Genomic DNA, 17,977 nt, shown 5'->3' with positions numbered 1-17,977 from the left:
AAGATGTATTAATTGTATTAACCTTCTATGGTTATAGATTGTAACTAGACTTATTATGGTGATTATCTTGCAATGTATACAAATGTTGAATCACTATGTTGTACACCTGAAACTAATATAATATTACATGTCAATCATACCTCAATAAAAATAATATATAAGAATAGATCATTATATTAAGCCCATGCATGTGCCCTCAGACCTGGTTCTTTCCCTAGGTTTGGTTTTATAAATGCTAGTGATAAACCAAGTCTGATTTATATGATGCATATTATATGGGAAATGTTTGTGACTCTAGGTATCTGATCACCTTGAGAAATGACAGCACAGCTGGTGAAATAACTTTTGAAGACAATCATTGCTAATTTGATAATTACCAGTTGCCATTAAATGAATTGTAAAATTAAAAAAAATAGATCATGAACTTAAATGTAAGATACAAAATTATAAAACTTATAGAAAAAATATAAAAGACAATTATCAAGATTTAAGGCTACGTAAAGTGCTCTTAGACTTGACACCAAAAGCACAATCCCTAAAGGTAAAATTGATTAATTAGGTTTCATAAAAATTAAAAATATTTGCTTTGCAAGACCCTATGAAGGGGATGAAAATACAAGCTACAGTGTGGGAAAATATATTTGCAATTCATGTATCTGACAAAAGAATCATATCTGTAGTATGTAAAGAGCTTTCAAAGTGCAATAGTGGAACAAAAAGCTCAAGCAATCCATTTAGAACATGAACAAAAGATATGAACAGCCATTTCCTTGAAGAGGATATACAGATGGCAAATGAGAGGATGTCCAACATCATTAGTATCTTAGTTTGCTTGGGCTGCAATAAATAAAGACCATAAACTGGGCTGCTTATAAATAAATATTTATTTCTCATAGCTCTGGAGGCTGAGAAGTCCACAATTTGGCTGATTTGATGTCTGGTGAAGGGCTACCTCCTGGTCTATAGAAGGTGACCGCTTGCTGTGTTCTCATGTGGTGAAAGGGCAAGGGAGTTTCTCTGGCTCTTTTTTATAAGGACACTAATTCCATTCATGAGGACTCTGGCCTCCTGACCTAATTACCTTCCAAAGGCCTCACCTCCTAATACCATCACCCTGAGGGTTAGGATTTCAGCATATGAATGAGGAGGTGTGTGGCACAAGCATTCACATCATAACAATTAGCCATCAGAGAAATATAAATTTAAACCACAATGAGACCACATTATATATCTATCAGAATGGCTAAAATTAAAAAAAAAAATAGTAATAACACCAAACACTGGAGAGATTGCAGAGAAAATGGATTACTCATTCATTGCTGATGAGAATAAAAATGGTATAGACACTGTGGAAAACAACTGGACAGTTTCTTATAAAACTAGACATGTGACCCAGCAATTACACTTTTGGACATTTATCTCAGAGAAATTAAAACTTACATCCACACCAGAACTCGAACACTGATGTTCACTGCTGCTTAATTCATAACAGCTCCAAATTAGAAACAGCCCAGATGCCCATCAACAGGTGAATGGTAAGACAAACTATGGTATATCCACACCATGGAATACGACTCAGCAATAAAAAGGAATGAACAATTCACCCATGTAACAACTTGGGTGAACCTCCAGGAAATTATGCTGAGTGAAAAAAATCAACCCTCAAAATTTACAAACTGACTTCATTTATATACATTCTTAAAATCACAAAATTATAAAAATTGAGAACAGATTAGTGGTTGCTGGAGATTAAGCATGAGGAGTGCTGTGAGAGGGATAATGTGCTTATAAAAAGGCAACAAGACAAAATGTTTTGGTGGTAAAACTGTTCGATTTCCTGACCACGGCAGTGGAGACATCAACATATGCATGTGATAAGGTTCTACAGAACTACACGTACACATACACATAAACACAAATGAGCATATGTAAATCAAAGAAAATCTGAATGAGGCTGGTAGATTGTATCTATGTCAATATCCTGGTTTGGATACTATGTTAGAGTGTTGCAATATGTTACCATTAAGAGAAAACAGATAAAGGATACAGAGGATCTCCCTTTATTATTACTTAATTTAAATCCAGAATTATCTCAAGAAAAATTACAATTTCAAAAGCAAAGCTTACTTCAGTTTACAAGAGATTAACCAAGGAAAAGCAGGAATTTTAGGAGTCAATAAGTTGCCATGTCTTGGATAAAATATTTTTGCTATAAACATTTTCTCTGGTGTAACAGACTTCTACTTAGAGGCATGTCTAATTTTTATACTTATAACAAATTTTAGTTCTTAGTAACTGATTTTTTTAATTGAAGTATAGTCAGTTACAATGTGTCAATTTCTGGTATACAGTATAATGTTTCAGTCATACACACACATACATATATTCCTTTTCATATTCTTTTTCATTAGAGGTTACTACAAGATATTGAATATAGTTCCCTGTGCCATACAGTAGAAACTTGCTGCTTATCTATTTTATATATAGTAAGTAACTGGATTTTGTAAACGCTCAGTTGTTTTAAAGAAATGACAAGAGTATATAAAAAGTGGGAAATGAAATAAGATCTAACCCTGAAACTGGAAAGATCTCATCATGGGAAATATTGGGTTTGGGCACCATTGTAGCTCACCTTTCACATGTGCTGTAACTGACAAGATTAGATATATGGAGAAGAATACATTGTTTTTCATAAGTCACTGCACACCATTTTGCTGTTGATGCATTCATTTTATTCTTTCTAATTTTATTTAGCAGTTTGTTAAAGAAAGACTATGATACGTATCACCACCTTTTTTTTTTAGAGCTATACTCATTTGTGTTGGCCCTCAGTAATATCACATCCAACAGGTCTTTATTACTTTTTGCAAGGTGACCCTAATTTATAATAACTGTTCAAAATATGACGTGATTTATTTGGACCACTATTCTCATTTATATTTAAATGCATACCATTAAAATCAGTGCAACTTTATCATTACTATTTCAATATCAGCTCCTGTATATCATCACATGAATATATGCTAAGTACCAGTCCTCTTGGGCAGAGTAACCTGCATTAAAAACGTATACATATGCTAGCTTCTTATTCATAATTTCAAAATTTTTGCTGAGATTAATAAAAAAACAAAAACCCCTAGGCCTGCATTATACTGTGGTTGTCTGACATGTAGACATTTTTAGCCTGGTTCTAGTCTAGTCAAACGGCAAACTTCAAGTGATTGAGACAATTTTAACTGTTTTTTTAAAAAAATAGCAATTCTACAGAAACTTCTACAAACAGACTTGTATAATTTTCCATTAGGAGAATCACTTATTTGACCATTATACCAACATTATAATTGGGAAAACTGACTAAATGATTACTTAAAAATGCAAAAATTTAATTTAAAATGCAAGCTTTATAATCTAAGAGGTAAGGGTGAATTTTATTGTACATCTAATTGTACTTCAATGAAACAAAAAATGTTAATGACAGAATACAGGTGGTAGGTTGTACTAGGCAGAATTTGAAGCTGACCTCCAACAAGTCCCACCTTTGACTAAGCCCTTGTACTTTGATCGTAGGTAGAACCTATGAGACATCACACTCATGATTATGTTTTATTATATGACCAGAAGGGAGATTATCCTGGTTGGATCACCTAATCACTTGAGCCCTTTAAAAGCAGAGCATTTTCTCCAGCTGGCCAAAGAAAAGGAAGTCAGAGAGATGCAAGAGCAGGTGTTCTGGAAGAAAACAAGCACTCATGTTGTGAACTGCCTACATTGAAGGTCACATATCAAGGAACGGCAGGTGGATTCAGGAGTTGAACCCAGCCAGCAGCTAGCAGGTAAACAAGGACAGTCATCCTACATCTACAAACAAATGAATTTTGACAACAACCAGTCTGCATGTAAGAGGACTTTGAGCCCCAGATGAGAATCACAGCCCTGGTCCATGCCTTAATTTCAGCCGAGTGAGTCCCTGAGTAGAGAATTCAGTCATATTGGGCCAGGACTTCCAACTTACGGAAACTATCACACAAATTTGTGTGTGTGTTTTAAACTAATTTAAGTAATATGTTAGCCAGCAAGAGAAAGCTAACAAATGGTTATACAAACATTCACTGGAATATTATTTCAACTTTATTGTATATTTGAACATTCTTTTAATTAAATGTTGAGATAAGAAAAAGTCTAAAAGGGTGGGCAATATCAGAGAGGTGGCATGTTAATCGTCACAACAATAAGCTTTGGTCTCAGTGGAAAAATAAAGGGTGCTACTTACTAATCTTAGGCATAATTCATCTGAGCATGTGCCAGAGGGTGCAGATACGGGTAATGGAAGATAATAAATAACTACAGTACATGGTGCATGATGAAGGGGAAATAAAGTGCTCTGAGTTACATTACAATGTTCAAGCAGACAGTTGGGTCAGTTAATGTATGAGCTAAAGGTTGGCACATCAATCTCCCTAGTTGTCTGGGAAGAGAGTAATGTGTATTGTCAGTGATCTAGAGCTTCATGATTCAGTGAAGATCATTTAAAAAGTCTCAGAGACCAAAAAAATATCATTTCAATTGCAGTTCCTCCATATCAGTACTTTGAAGTTAATTTTCATGATTAGGTATATTAAAATTGATTGAAAGCGAAATTTACCATGGATACTGCAAAGCAGATGTGCTTTCCATTTGAAACCAGTTCATTTCTCTGCAGAATGGGTTTTAAATTTGGCATCTGCATAACACTATCTATGTTACTGCTAAATCTATGCCTGGTGGATTCCAGAAACCACAGCCTCTATGTGAATTAAGTAAATAAGAAAAAGAAATGGCCAAATATCGGTGACTCACAGAATCCTTTTGGATAACAGATTGCATATTAAATGCAAAATGCCAATCTCATATTCTTGCTCCTTGAATCAGTATTTAAGCAGTGACCCACTCATTTCATAAACTCTTATTCCAAATTCCTATACATGAGACACATGGAAAATAAATGAATGAGGAATGAATGATGGATGGAAATAAAGGCAGATGATATCTGGTGAGATGAAGTGAAATGACTACAAGTAAGATGGATAAAGCACATATTTCAAAGACTTGCAGAAAGGTAACATATATAGACCTATGGATAGAAAGGAAATATAAAAAGCAAATTAACTAATTTATTTTTCTAAAATAATGACTAGAATATTTTGTCATGAGCACATGTGAGTCTCCAGCCACAGACTGGACATATAAGTCTCCATCAATAGTTGTGAAGACTGTAGGTGTGTAGACAATGTGCAGTATTCATACTTTTAAAAATACAGTTCATTGAGCACTTAGTATTTACTAAGCACTGTACTTTATATGTATTTTATATGCATTATTCAGGCAATGGTAAAGAGTTAGGTACAACTATTTTCCCAATCTAGCCTGCTTAATTGTATGGATGGACAACAGCAATAAAAATGATAAAAAAAAAAGCAACACCTAGAATTTATGAGAGCTCACTGAGGATCAGACATTATTGCGAGCCCTTGTGTTATTATTAACTGTATCATCGCACTTAATATGGGCAATAACTCAAAGAGATACTTTTTGTTAACTCCCACTATATAGATGAGGAAAGTGTAGATCAGAGATGTTATATAACTCACCCCCAATTCATCACCTTGTAAATGGCAGAAATATATGTATATTTTTATGTGTGTATATACACACACAATGTGTATGTGCCTGAATTGTGTTTATCATCATGCATGAGGCCAGCCTGCCTGTTGAATATGATATTGTCTACAAATAACAGTGTTATATAATATGATCATAGGAAACTGGATTTCTATGTAAAATATTCATAGTACACACATACACACATAAAAAGGATTGGCCTTTGTTTTAACCTTATAATCCCCAAGCAAGATAAGAAGTCCAAGTTTTCAAGATCACAAGGTATCACTTAAAAATTTTTTTAGTTTTCAATTTCTGAAAATTGTGAGAGCAACCCATGATGCTCAGAAACATAAAATTTGGGCTGAGTTCTGTTTTCTTCCAAAGACATGAAAGTTTATCTCATAGAAGGGGCACTTGTTAAAAAGCCTCTGAGCCTTCCATGGATAAAACACTGGAATAAACTCACCATCATGACAGACAAGAACATGGACACAAGTAGGTAGACCATTCAACCACAGATTAATGCCATCAATAGGTAAACTCGTTACTGTTCTGAAGCTGCAAACAATTACCACTGTGTGATTCTGTACTAAGTTGCTGGCTTGTTTTAATCATGCATCAGCATCAATGATTTCATAGATAATGGACTTGTTCCATCACCTGTAATTAAATGTGGGCCCAGAAACCAATGGAAACAACAACAAATATGGAACTGAAGATTGAAGAGAGTCAGTGTTTTGTAAAATAAGGCAATATTAAGGAGGTACTCAGTATAGCTACTTACTGGGTATTGCTAATCTACCACAAGAAATTTATGTCTTCTTTTCAATTTGGATCCATGTACTGACAATTGGATTACAGCAATGATAGAAGGAAACTTCATTATAAATAATAATAACTACTTTTATTAAGGATTTATACCTTTGTCAGGTATTATGCTTTAATTGTACATGCATTATCCTATTAAATTTTCCAGATATACCTCTGCATTAGGAACTGTCACTCTCCCATTTTACAGATGAATTAACTGAAACATACAGAATTTAAGTGATTAAATGGAGTAAGGGGGATAAACTATATGCTCATGATGACAGAGCTAAAATGAGAAGAGATAGGATTCCAACCGAAACCCATCTGATTCCAAAGTTTGCTATAGTGACAACATTAAAGTAATTGATAAAGTTATGGAAATCATTTTCCCTCATCCAAATCTAATTATAAATTTCAGGTAAATTACATTTCACTATTTAACCAATTTTAAAAATCCACTTTTTAAAAGTCAGTCACCTCTTCCTATAGAAAACCATGTTTACCACTGTATTAGAACAATGAAAAGGAATTTCGCTTTTGATGTAAGTATAAAACATAAATAACCAAGAGAAAGCAAAATAGAGAAGAAAATATTAAATAACATAGATTTGTTTAATATAGAAAGAAAAATAGGGAATAAACTATTGCAATGTTTAAGAAAAATGAAACCCTTACAGAATATCTCATTACATAGATTTAAAACATGATGAATGATTTAAACATAAATACCACTACTGTTTAAATTATAATTTCATTAAAAATCAACTAAAATGTATGCTTGCCTGCAAAAGAACTCTAACCTCTAAATTCATAACAATCATCTTCAGTGAATTGAGTCCCAATGTCAAAATAGAACAATATGTTCTTTGAGAAAGTTACCCATTCATGACTGAGAGAAGTGAAAAGAAGCATTGGCACACTGGCTGATCTCTTTACATAAAATTCCGATTTTCTGAAATGAGTTAGAAATGAAATTAGAGTCTCCTTTCACACAGATCCCGACCTAACAGATCATGGCAGGTGCCTTTTTATTTTTGCTCTTTAAGCGTTTGAAACCCACAGTTTCTAAGTTGGATGTAAAATGGTCATTTTTTTTGGCAAAAGGTTTTACCAGACCCAATTGTCTTTATCAGAGAGGAAAAAAATTCAAATAAATAGATCCCTTCATTGATAGTATCCATGAGTAACAAGCTGTATAAATCGCTATTTCATTTGAATATGGTGGACAATTCCTAATAAGATTATTTAATGGAAGTTTGTTTTCTGTTTATGGGCCTATTAAGCAGTACCAACATATTCACCAGATAAAAGAATTTATCTCAGTTATGATATTTCTGGAATAAATGAAACATTTTTTTCGACCTTCTTGTACAGCAACATAGTAAGAATGGCCAATATCACCAGCATCATCCTGCCACGGTTCTCTTCTTTGCTAGTTCGATTCTTATTAGCTACTTGGGAAATGATTCTTAGCCTTTAAAAAAAATTGTGTCTTCTTTATGTTGTATATGTTTTCCCAATCAATATCCCATTCTTCGATCATTCTAGTGGGGTATCACGGCAGTCAGGTGAAATTTTAGAAGCTCAGAAATATGTCAGAGTCATGAGAGGAATTGGTGAGGAAGGGAACACAAGGACTACTTTTACAAATTTTTTAAATTGTTATTAAGAAAACTATACAAAATTATTAAGATTTAGTTTTGTGTTATCTATTCATACTTCAACATGCAAATAAGTAGAGATCATTTCCAAAATTACTTTTCATAAAAATACCCACTTTCCCATCTCCGAGTTTCAAATCCCATTCATTAATACTGTTTAGTCAAGACTAAAGGAGGTGGGTCTGGAATTGTTTCTCAGTTCTCAGCTGGCCGTGCCTTAACTTAATCCCACGGTACATGAATTCTTTGATCTTCAGATGTTTAAAGTAGTTACAGTATTTAAATTGACTTAACAGAGCAAATGTCTCAGATTTCTTTGTTCAATTTGTGAAAAATACAGTATATTTAATAGAAATTGTTAGCCTTTTAGTATCTAAAAATTAAAAAAAAAATTATTACAATTACCTGACTCTATGGAAATATCAGTATAAGTTAATGCGGTGGAAGTCGGTTAGGTCATCTAAGCCAATATTCTGGGTTTTTTTCTTTTTTTTTAAGAAGACCAATTCAATCTTGAGTTGACAAGTTTTTCTGAGAAAGACAAAAACCCCATATCCTGCACATAGCTGTACATGAGGGATGACATCCAATTCTGAGGTGCACTGCAAACTATGGTTTGATCAACAATCATTTGATTTTGAGATGCAGTTCAAGCAAGTGTACAGCTGGATTCCTCTCAACATTATCTCCCATTACATTAGGCTTCCAAATTGGTTCGTTAGGTAAGTTGACCTCCTTATTCCTTTTTCTCTTCCTTATGGGCAAAGGAATATAAAGACAGCTTTGAATGGTGGAAGGTTGCTCTGCTGGCTTGAGCAAAGCTCTAGAGCTGCAAACCAACACTGCCATTTTCTACAGGAATGAAAATCAAATAACCAAGTCCATTTGCAGATTATTTTGAGAGTTCATTCCAGCTACAAAAGCAAAATTAGAACTTCTGTATTACAACGGAGAAAATACTTCGGAGTTTATTTGATTTCCATTCAGTTTCCTATTATCATTTACATTATACAATCCTTATCAGAAAAGATTTGTATTAAGATTAAGGGGCATCATTCCTCAAAACCCTTACATAATTGGTTAAGAATTAACATTGTCACTGAAATCATAACCCAGACCTGACAGCTAGAATTCAATGCAACTCAACCATGCAAAGCCTCGGGAGGGGTCTCAGGGTTACTTCTGAAAATCCAAGAATACAACCAAGAATCATCTATATAAGCAAGCTACTTGATTCCTGGACTGCAATATAGCTATTAAATAAGAAAGGAATACATTTTGTGCTTGTATTTTTTCCTTTCTTATTGTATTTATGTGGACTTTCAATTTAAAAAAAATCGTGCTTCTGAAATTTCTTTCCTAATGTATGAAAATACAGTTTGAAGATATATAATTGATAATGCAATTTTGTTCTTTGCAATTAAAACCACACATGAGAGAAGGAATTCTTTCATTATCTTTTAATGCACCAATTCTTAAGAACGATGTGGTTTAACCAATGATAAAAATTCTTCCTTCTGAGAATTTGAGCAAAATGCATTCGTTCCTCCATGGCCCAGTTACTAAAGTGATAGTTTTCTCCAAATGTAAATGCTCACAATAGGAAAAAAAAAAAAGAGAGAGAGAGAGAGAGAAAGAAAAAGAAAAGTGCTTTTGGAGCTAGAATGAGTGCAATAATACTTTATAATTATTCATTCTTTCATTTACAGCAATGTGATGTGTTCTGTGAGCTTTGTTATAAGGTGCTACAGTGTATATCCATTACATATATGTACAAGTCCTTAGAAAAGAGCCTAAAAACAAAAAGTCATGATGAGCTTGCTGAATGCCAATATGAAGATGCATGATAAAACTACCTTCTATGTTAGATTTGTTGGTGTCTGGTTTTAACTAGTGCACTGAGTACATGCAGTTATGCCTTAATAACTAACATGTAACTCTGCATAGGATATTGTCCCCTGCACCTTTTCTGGGATGGTTGTGAGAGCCCCTTCTTTCTCTACTTGGGCATCCGCTATCCCAGATCACTCTGTCAAACCTACCTCCATGGTTATCACTTTCTCTGCATGCTCTGACTAGTCAGTCTTCTCTTTGAAGGTAACTTGTATTTCAGTACAACTACTGACATGCCATAGGCAGGCACAAATAAAGATTGTGCTATTCGATGCTGTAGACTTTATGCCAATTAAAAGCAAATGATGTATTTGAAAAGAACATCTTTTTCCTAGAAAAGGAGCAAGTGCTTCTCCCAGTTTAGACACTAATTGTAACAATATTATTGAATTACTTGGATTGTCTTGGCTCCCTGATGGCATCCTCGAACATGAGGTCTAGAGATATTGATTATTCTACTGAAGTCAAGCTGTTAAAACCAAGCCAGTACGACCAAAGGGAATTGAAACCACTATGTCTTCATATCGTCATAAACTTGGAGTTCCCTTTCACTTAGGAGAACTGCTTTTTTTAATCAGTGAATATTGCAAAAAGAAAGGAGTATGTTATAAAAAAATGTAATAAAGGTATAACTGAAACACCACTACCCTTGCATCAAAGACCCAAAATCTTTACTAGTTAAGATTCAAACACACTTGAAATATTTGTTGAGAATGTAACTACTCTATGGATTCAAAAATACCCATAGTTTTAATGAATATTCTTCATTATGTTGGTTTCAAATAAATAAATATACATATAAATTCAAAAATTAAAATAATTTTTTCTTTGAGCTAACACACACACACACCCCCACACACACCCCGACTAGTTCCAACAGTGATTTGAATTAGCCTTACACAATAAAGCACAGGATAAAAATAGAGAAAAATTCAGCAAGAATTGAAAAATAAAAATATCAGGAACTGAAAAAGACATACTACCGTAACTCCTAGGTGGTTTACTTTTATAGTTAAGTGGTGAATTTTGCTCTGACCTTGCATGACAAGTAAAGGCCAATAACATACTGTTCCAGCAATTTATGAGGAGTTGAATATTAAATAAATATTATGTAGAGTGTTACATAATACTTTCTATATTATGAAATAAATGAGAAAAAACTATGTGTTACTAGGTACTAAGTATGACAATAAGAAAAAGAAACAATCAGTGAGGTCATAGTTTATTACCATAGCACAATACTACTACGTATAAGGAAGCAATCCACAATATGAGTTATTTCCTAAGAGAGTACAATTGAGTGAGGCTTTAGGAGGTATTAGGAGGTGTTTAGCGTGCCCAGAATCGGAAGAAGCAATAGGTAGGAATAGGTAAGGAGTTGGGATGGAGTCAGATTTTACTGCTATATTTAGGGCATGCCTGAATGTCAGGATTAGCAACTTTTCTCCTAGTTGTGAGTCTCTAAACTACATTACCAACCTTAGACTCATTGTATATATCTATATGGCCTGGGAAAAAGAAATGAGTGAGCGCATGCATCTGCCCATGAACACGTGTGATTCCCCCAGGGGCAACAAAAGTGTATTAATTGGCAAGTAGAGTTGTATGCACTAGCTTTTAGAGAGTTAGAAGTAAGACAGATAGTCCACATTTCTAACAACCTTGGAAGGAATATTTAAATATTTTACAGACCCAAGGTATTGGGGTATCTTTCAAAAATTTTGGGAGAAGATGTAATCAACAAAGTTGCAGAGTGCGCCATCTAGTGGTTCAGTGTGGTACATGACAAAATAATCTAGGGTTTGGCAATTTTACTTCACAGTTGTGTTACCTCTTTTCTTTGCCTCAGTTGCCACTCACCATTCTATTCCACTCTTTTGAAGAGAAATGAACACAATTAGGATAGCTTTTATAATATCCACTGCTCTAAATCTGTTCTGTCATTGCTCATCTTAAACTTCAGAAACTTTGCATCAGAGACACCAGATTTGTGCCACAATAATTGCTGTGATAGATATCATGGTCAAAGAGTGGGTGAATTTCAAATGTATTCATCTTTCCTCACAAAACTGACACTGCATTTGGAGCACTATATGGAACTTTGCCCTCAAGAGTTTTTCAAATCTCCAAGGCTGTGACCTACGTTGGAAGTTGCTCTCCGTAGTCACATTTGACTGAAATGAGCCTTCTTTGTTCCCTCCAGCCAAAGATATACTCAAGAGATTCATGATGGCCCCATGAGCCATTGCACCATAATACAGCATTATGGACTTCCCATGGCCAAGTGTTTTCCTTGGGGAGAAGTGTGTTGTACTAGCCTATGTCCGTCGAACTTAAAATTCGCATGTCTACTTATTTCTTATTTTACATACACTTTCACACACCATGTGATCCTTTTTGTACTTGTCAGATTATCATGCAACTCATTGTTACTGACTAAAGAACAGAAACCATGTACTTAACTGTGCCAGTATATCATTATACCTCTACTCAGATGCAAAGGGCAAGTATAAACACATTAAAGGCCCTGTAGGCCTGGTACAAACAATAAGCTTCCTAGCACTTGGGTTTCCCTTAATCCAGAAGGGAATTTCCCCAGTTCACCCACTTAGTCTCCTACTGACATTTTTATTGCTATTATTAGAATTGTTTGAAGTAATGAAAAAAAAAAGGAATATTTTCATGGATGCCCTTTCTTCTAGATAATCTGGTTTTTTTTCTTAGATCTTCAGCTACAAAATAGCAAACATTACACACAAGAGTTACAATTTTTTCCCCACTAGCTCACTTTGTTAATTGTTAAACAATGAAAAAGAACTCATTTCTTTTTTTCCCATTTTTAAATTGAAGTACAATCAGTTTACAATGCTGTGTCAATTTCTCATGTACAGCATAATGTTTCAGTCATTCATATACACACACATATTCCTTTTCAGATTCTTTTTCATTAGACGCTACTATAAGATATTGAATATGGTTCCCCATGCTATACAGTAGAATCTCGTTTATCTATTTTATATATAGTAGTTAGTATCTGCAAATCCCAAACTCCCAATTTATCCCTCCCCCACCCACTTCCCTCCCTCGTAACCATAAGTTTGTTTTCTATGTCTGTGAGTCTGTTTCTGTTCTGTAAATTTCATTTGTGTCTTTTATTTTAGATTCCACATATAAATGACATCATATGGTATTTTTCTTTCTCTTTCTGGCTTATTTCACTTAGAATGACAATCTCCAGATCCATCCATATTAAAGAGCTTATTTCTAAATCTCTTCGTGTACCTCAAAATGGGCACATTATGGGAAACAAACTGAAAAAATAAAATGCTCTTCTCTACTAAGACAGACTTAATAAACAGAATTCGAGTCCTCTTTCTATATCTACTCTGGACAAAGTTACCTATTACATACAGACAAATTCTCTACTAGAAGTGAAGTATTTATTGAAAACTGCCTAAAGCCTCTATCTTTGTTCTCCATAGTCACAGATGTTAGTGAAAAATTGCTGTGATTTTACTGCTTATTCCCTGTGGCCACCTTCTGTACCTCCAGACTGTATTCTATAGCTGTGGCAGATTGAAAATAAGAAGTTCCTGAAACAGTGACTAATGTACTCTATGGCCATTCTGCACAGCCACATCCTCTTGTGGTAAGACTAGCAACAGAGAATCAAATTGGAATGTCCCTGCAGTGTATGGCTTCTCTAGAAAATTTGCTGACAGTGGCAGAACATTTGTCAACAGCTCTGGCAAGTTGTACAGCAACTGCTTCCTGTTGTCTCTTCATCACTGAAAAGTAAAGGAACAAGTTCCCTGGACACCCACTCAACTGGTCACTCTAGCAACGCCCATCTTCTCCAAACCAAGCTGCCTTTTTGGCAGAGAAATGTGCTTGCATTCCAACATTAGACAGCACGGACAGAAACTCTTTAGGACAAAACTGAGATATAAAAAACAAAAGTAAATGGGGGAGGGTATAGCCGAGTGGTAAAGTGCATGCCTAGCATGCATGAAGTCATGGGTTCAATCTTCAGTACCTCTATTAAAAAAATAGATATATAAGTAAATCTAATTACCTCCCCACCCCCACCCCCACCCCCCAAAAAGACAGTGAGGGAACAACTTGTGTTCCAGGGGACACTGTGAGTATGCATGTTCAAATGGTCTTAAGGTTATGTTTTTACCTTATCTGCCGCACAAATTCCAAAAATAAAAGAGCTGATTTTTTTGCACATGGATAGTGTCTAAAACAATTTTCCTCATACTTAAAATAGTTTTCAAATATTTTTAGCATAAATATATTTCAGAATATGGCCAGGATTTTTGCTTTCTAAAGATTCTGACTTTCATATTATCCAAAATTTCTGTGATTGCCCTCCAATGACTTTAATTACCCAGTATAATCCACAGGATATTAGTTCAAAGCAATAAAGTCATCGATATTTCTGGGTTTTTAAACTTGAAAATGGTTTTAATACCACTTTTATAAGGTATTATAAACTGTGCATAACTAGGCATTTTTTTTAAGAATTCATTTCTTAGGATGGCTAGAAACTATTTTTCGATGAAGTGAGATTGTAAAACAAAATCATATAATTTCACTCATTGACTAATATCAGGGTCTAGACTGCATAGCAACTGAGGCCATGCTCTAAGAAATAAATAAACCTGCTTACAACTTCCTTTTTTTTATTTCAATTTATCCAGAATAAATACTAAAATCTTATTTTAGCCTCATCAATGGCCTGGAGGGCTAATGACTTAATATAAAATTGGAAAGGCTATGATATAATTAGACCCAGGAAAAACTTATGTCAACCCTGCCACTCCTCTGATACTAGCTAACAATTCATTTCAGGTGCTGTCATGAAAGTTTCAAGTTGAGAGTTTTTCTCCACTCTAGGCTGTTAATGCATTCTGACATTATTAATGGCTCCCTTATGGAATCACACAGTAAGCTGAAAGCGCAACTCTCTAGGCGTTAGCATTTATATTTCAGAATCACTTAGCAGGGAAGAAAACAAATTTAAACTCCTCTGTGCCAAGCAAACCTACCACTCAGTTATCTTTGGGAATTGTCTGAGAAGAAAAATGAGACATTGGCAAAATGAGGAGAGACCTGATGGCTACTGCGTGTCGTCCTTAAGATCTGATTGCTATCCCCACCCGGACAGATACCACTTTTGTTTCCCCTACTGTGACTTTACTCTCGCTGTTGATGATTTCCCCATTTTACAGTTCAACAGACTATTTTCCTTTTTCTTTTTCTTCTATCCCAGTCATACCCATCTCTGAAGATCCAGTTCAAATCTCATCTTTTCTAAGACGCTTTACTGAATACCATAGCCCACATCAATCCCCGGAGTCTGTAACTCCTGCCGGGTAACTAAAGTCTGAAATCCACAATTTAGTACTTAATTAAAGCAAATGTGTGACTTTTTAACATGATTTTTTCCTCCCCATCCAAGGTATAGGTTTGTTGGAAGAAAGAAGTCGTCTTTGAATATCTATGCATCCCTTAGCCTATACAATATACACTTGAAAATCTGATCAATTATTTTGGGTGAGATGTCTATAAGGATTGATAAGGTCTCACAGAGTGAAGGAGTTAATCACCACTTTTTAGTGAAAACAAAACGATAACAACAAAAAAGCCTATTGCTAGTACTTGAAGATAAATAGTACAAATGGCCCAGATAATGTCCCTTTTTAAATATAAAAAAAAAAAGATTCTAGGAATAATAACAGCTACTGTTTGAGCATTGACTATGTCCTATCACTGGCCCAATTGTTTTCCATACATTATGGCATTTCATCCTTCCAACAGCCTTATGCAGCAGGTATGTTATAATCATCTCCATTTTACTGATGAGAAAACCGAGACTTACAGAGATTAATTAGTTTGTCCGTTGTTGCATAGTTAGTAAGAAGGGCATTAAGATTCAAACCTGGGTGTGCCTGTTTGCGAAGCCCACGTTTTTAAGCACTAAGTAGGTTTTACTGCCTCCCCAAAGTGAAACTGAATTCAACAGAGAGGGAGTAAATGCAGAGATCCTGCTTTCAAATTTGGATATAAATCACGTGGGAAGACAGCGCTACCCTGCGTCTCAGTTTTCTTCTGGCAGTTCAAAATCAGTCTCCAAATCTCTCATTTGAGTATGACTTTAACCATTACCTTCTCATTTTGAATTATTTAATAAAGGAGGAAAGAGAAACTGAGGCAAGTCCTCTCTGCTAAATCTTTGTTTCATACTTAAAATAACCTTCAGAGTCACTTGATCTAAGATTTAGAATGCCCAAGTTTAGCTGAACTGAAGCCCCAAAGGAAAAAGCGAGTTCTCACATTTCTTAGGCATTGTTGAAGATGCCAAATGATTGAATAGCAGTGCCAATTACAGGTGTTTCCAAACGCGGTCTAGATATAAAAGCTTTGAATTCATGTTAGAATTCTTAGATTCTATGTCTACTTCTATTACTTTTATATTGTTGCTTGAAGCTCTGTGCCTCTAGCAGTAAAATGTAAGTTTATTCTTTTTATCTGTTAAATAGCTTGATCTCAAAAAAATACGTATAGGTAGGATAGATCCACTAGAAGTCTACTCTTAGTCCCTCCCGTTGGGATGACATAAATTACTCCTTCAGTTACTGTTGTCTTCTGAATACATCATTAGTCTATCACTGAGCCATGTTGGTACATTGCTGGTGGCCTCTTCTTTAAACAGCTCTTCAACCTCAAGATTTTTTAAGTACAGATTGTTTACATTTTCTTTGCACAAATCAAATTGTAGTATCTCTACAGTAACTTTCCTTAAGTCCATTATATATTCACTTAACAAGCTTCTCTTACCCCTTCTCGAGCATGAGTCACAGGAGTTTAACAGTATGGAAAAGGAGTACCAGAGGGGACAAAACAGGTTTGTTGCCTATTACACACCTATATATTATTATAAGACTAGTACCACGAGATAGTAACAGTATATCAAATAACTAATGAATATTTATTTTCTTATGTATTGTCTGAACCCCCAAATTTAAGCACCCACTTTCTTTGTCTTGCCAGGATTTTAAGTATTTTCTAAGTATCTGTTAGAGAACATGGAATACATCATAAACTTCTTTGAGGTCACTAGTTAGTTCAATTAATCAGTATGCATTTATTCCTTAACTATTACAGGGTATGGGAAAACAATATGTTAGCTTTTTTAACACAAGTTTCAAAGTCCAACTAACTACTAGACACCAGAAAACAAAAATCTAGATCATCAAGTTTTGGCTGTAGTTTCTTAAGGACATTCTCTTAAATACTGAGAACACCAAACTGGAAAGGTAAATAAATTGATAATTTTTCAGTAGTGGGTATAACAGTTTTTTCCTATTTCCAGTCAATTTCTATTCATCTTATTATGGCATAATTTTTACTGTCTTGTTATAACTGCTTACTTACATGTTTCACTTTCAAGGACACAGTCTTTTTTTTTTATAAAGTGTATACACCTATTTTTCATTGTTTGACAGAACAGAGTTCATGTTCATTGTTATATGAATACGCTTGTTTCACTACCTGAATTGTAATGATTAGCAGAATTTTTTTATAGGCTGCTGCTATATCTTAACAGTTTCTACGCTATAGCATCTATGAACGTAGAAAAATAAATGTGAAGCACTCATGGTCTGAATCATTAAAACCCCCACACCTCCACCTTAGTTTCTCTCCCCAAGGAATACCAAAATTCAGAAATGCAACAATTTGAATTATAGACTTGAATTTTTAAAGGACCACAGTAATACTATTTAAGTTTAGGTGGTATTTCTTCTTAAAAATACAGTATGCAACCATCAAATTATGTTCAGGAGGATCTAAAACAGATCAAACAATCACAAGGGGATTTCCTTTCAATGAACAAGAGACACAGATTTATTCATTAAAAATTGAAAAAACAAAATAATGTATGCCAGGAAACCGAATGGTGTTAG

The 17,977-nt window shown here is 34.6% G+C and overlaps 1 protein-coding gene and 1 non-coding gene across 7 annotated transcripts in view; one reads left to right on the top strand and one right to left on the bottom strand.

The window, feature by feature from the left end:
- PCDH11X (protocadherin 11 X-linked) overlaps nt 1-17,977 on the bottom strand; it is a 542,639-nt gene that overhangs the window by 274,876 nt on the left and 249,786 nt on the right. The gene's annotated exons all lie outside the window — the stretch shown is intronic.
- Nucleotides 158-247, top strand: LOC116662288. Its single transcript, XR_004318329.1, has one exon. It is a non-coding gene; the product is annotated as a small nucleolar RNA SNORA72 (small nucleolar RNA).

The sequence above is a fragment of the Camelus ferus genome, chromosome X, assembly GCF_009834535.1.
Source record: "Camelus ferus isolate YT-003-E chromosome X, BCGSAC_Cfer_1.0, whole genome shotgun sequence".
NCBI lineage: Eukaryota > Metazoa > Chordata > Mammalia > Artiodactyla > Camelidae > Camelus > Camelus ferus.
Note: the sequence above shows the minus strand (reverse complement) of the source record. Positions and strands in the feature narration are given on the sequence as shown.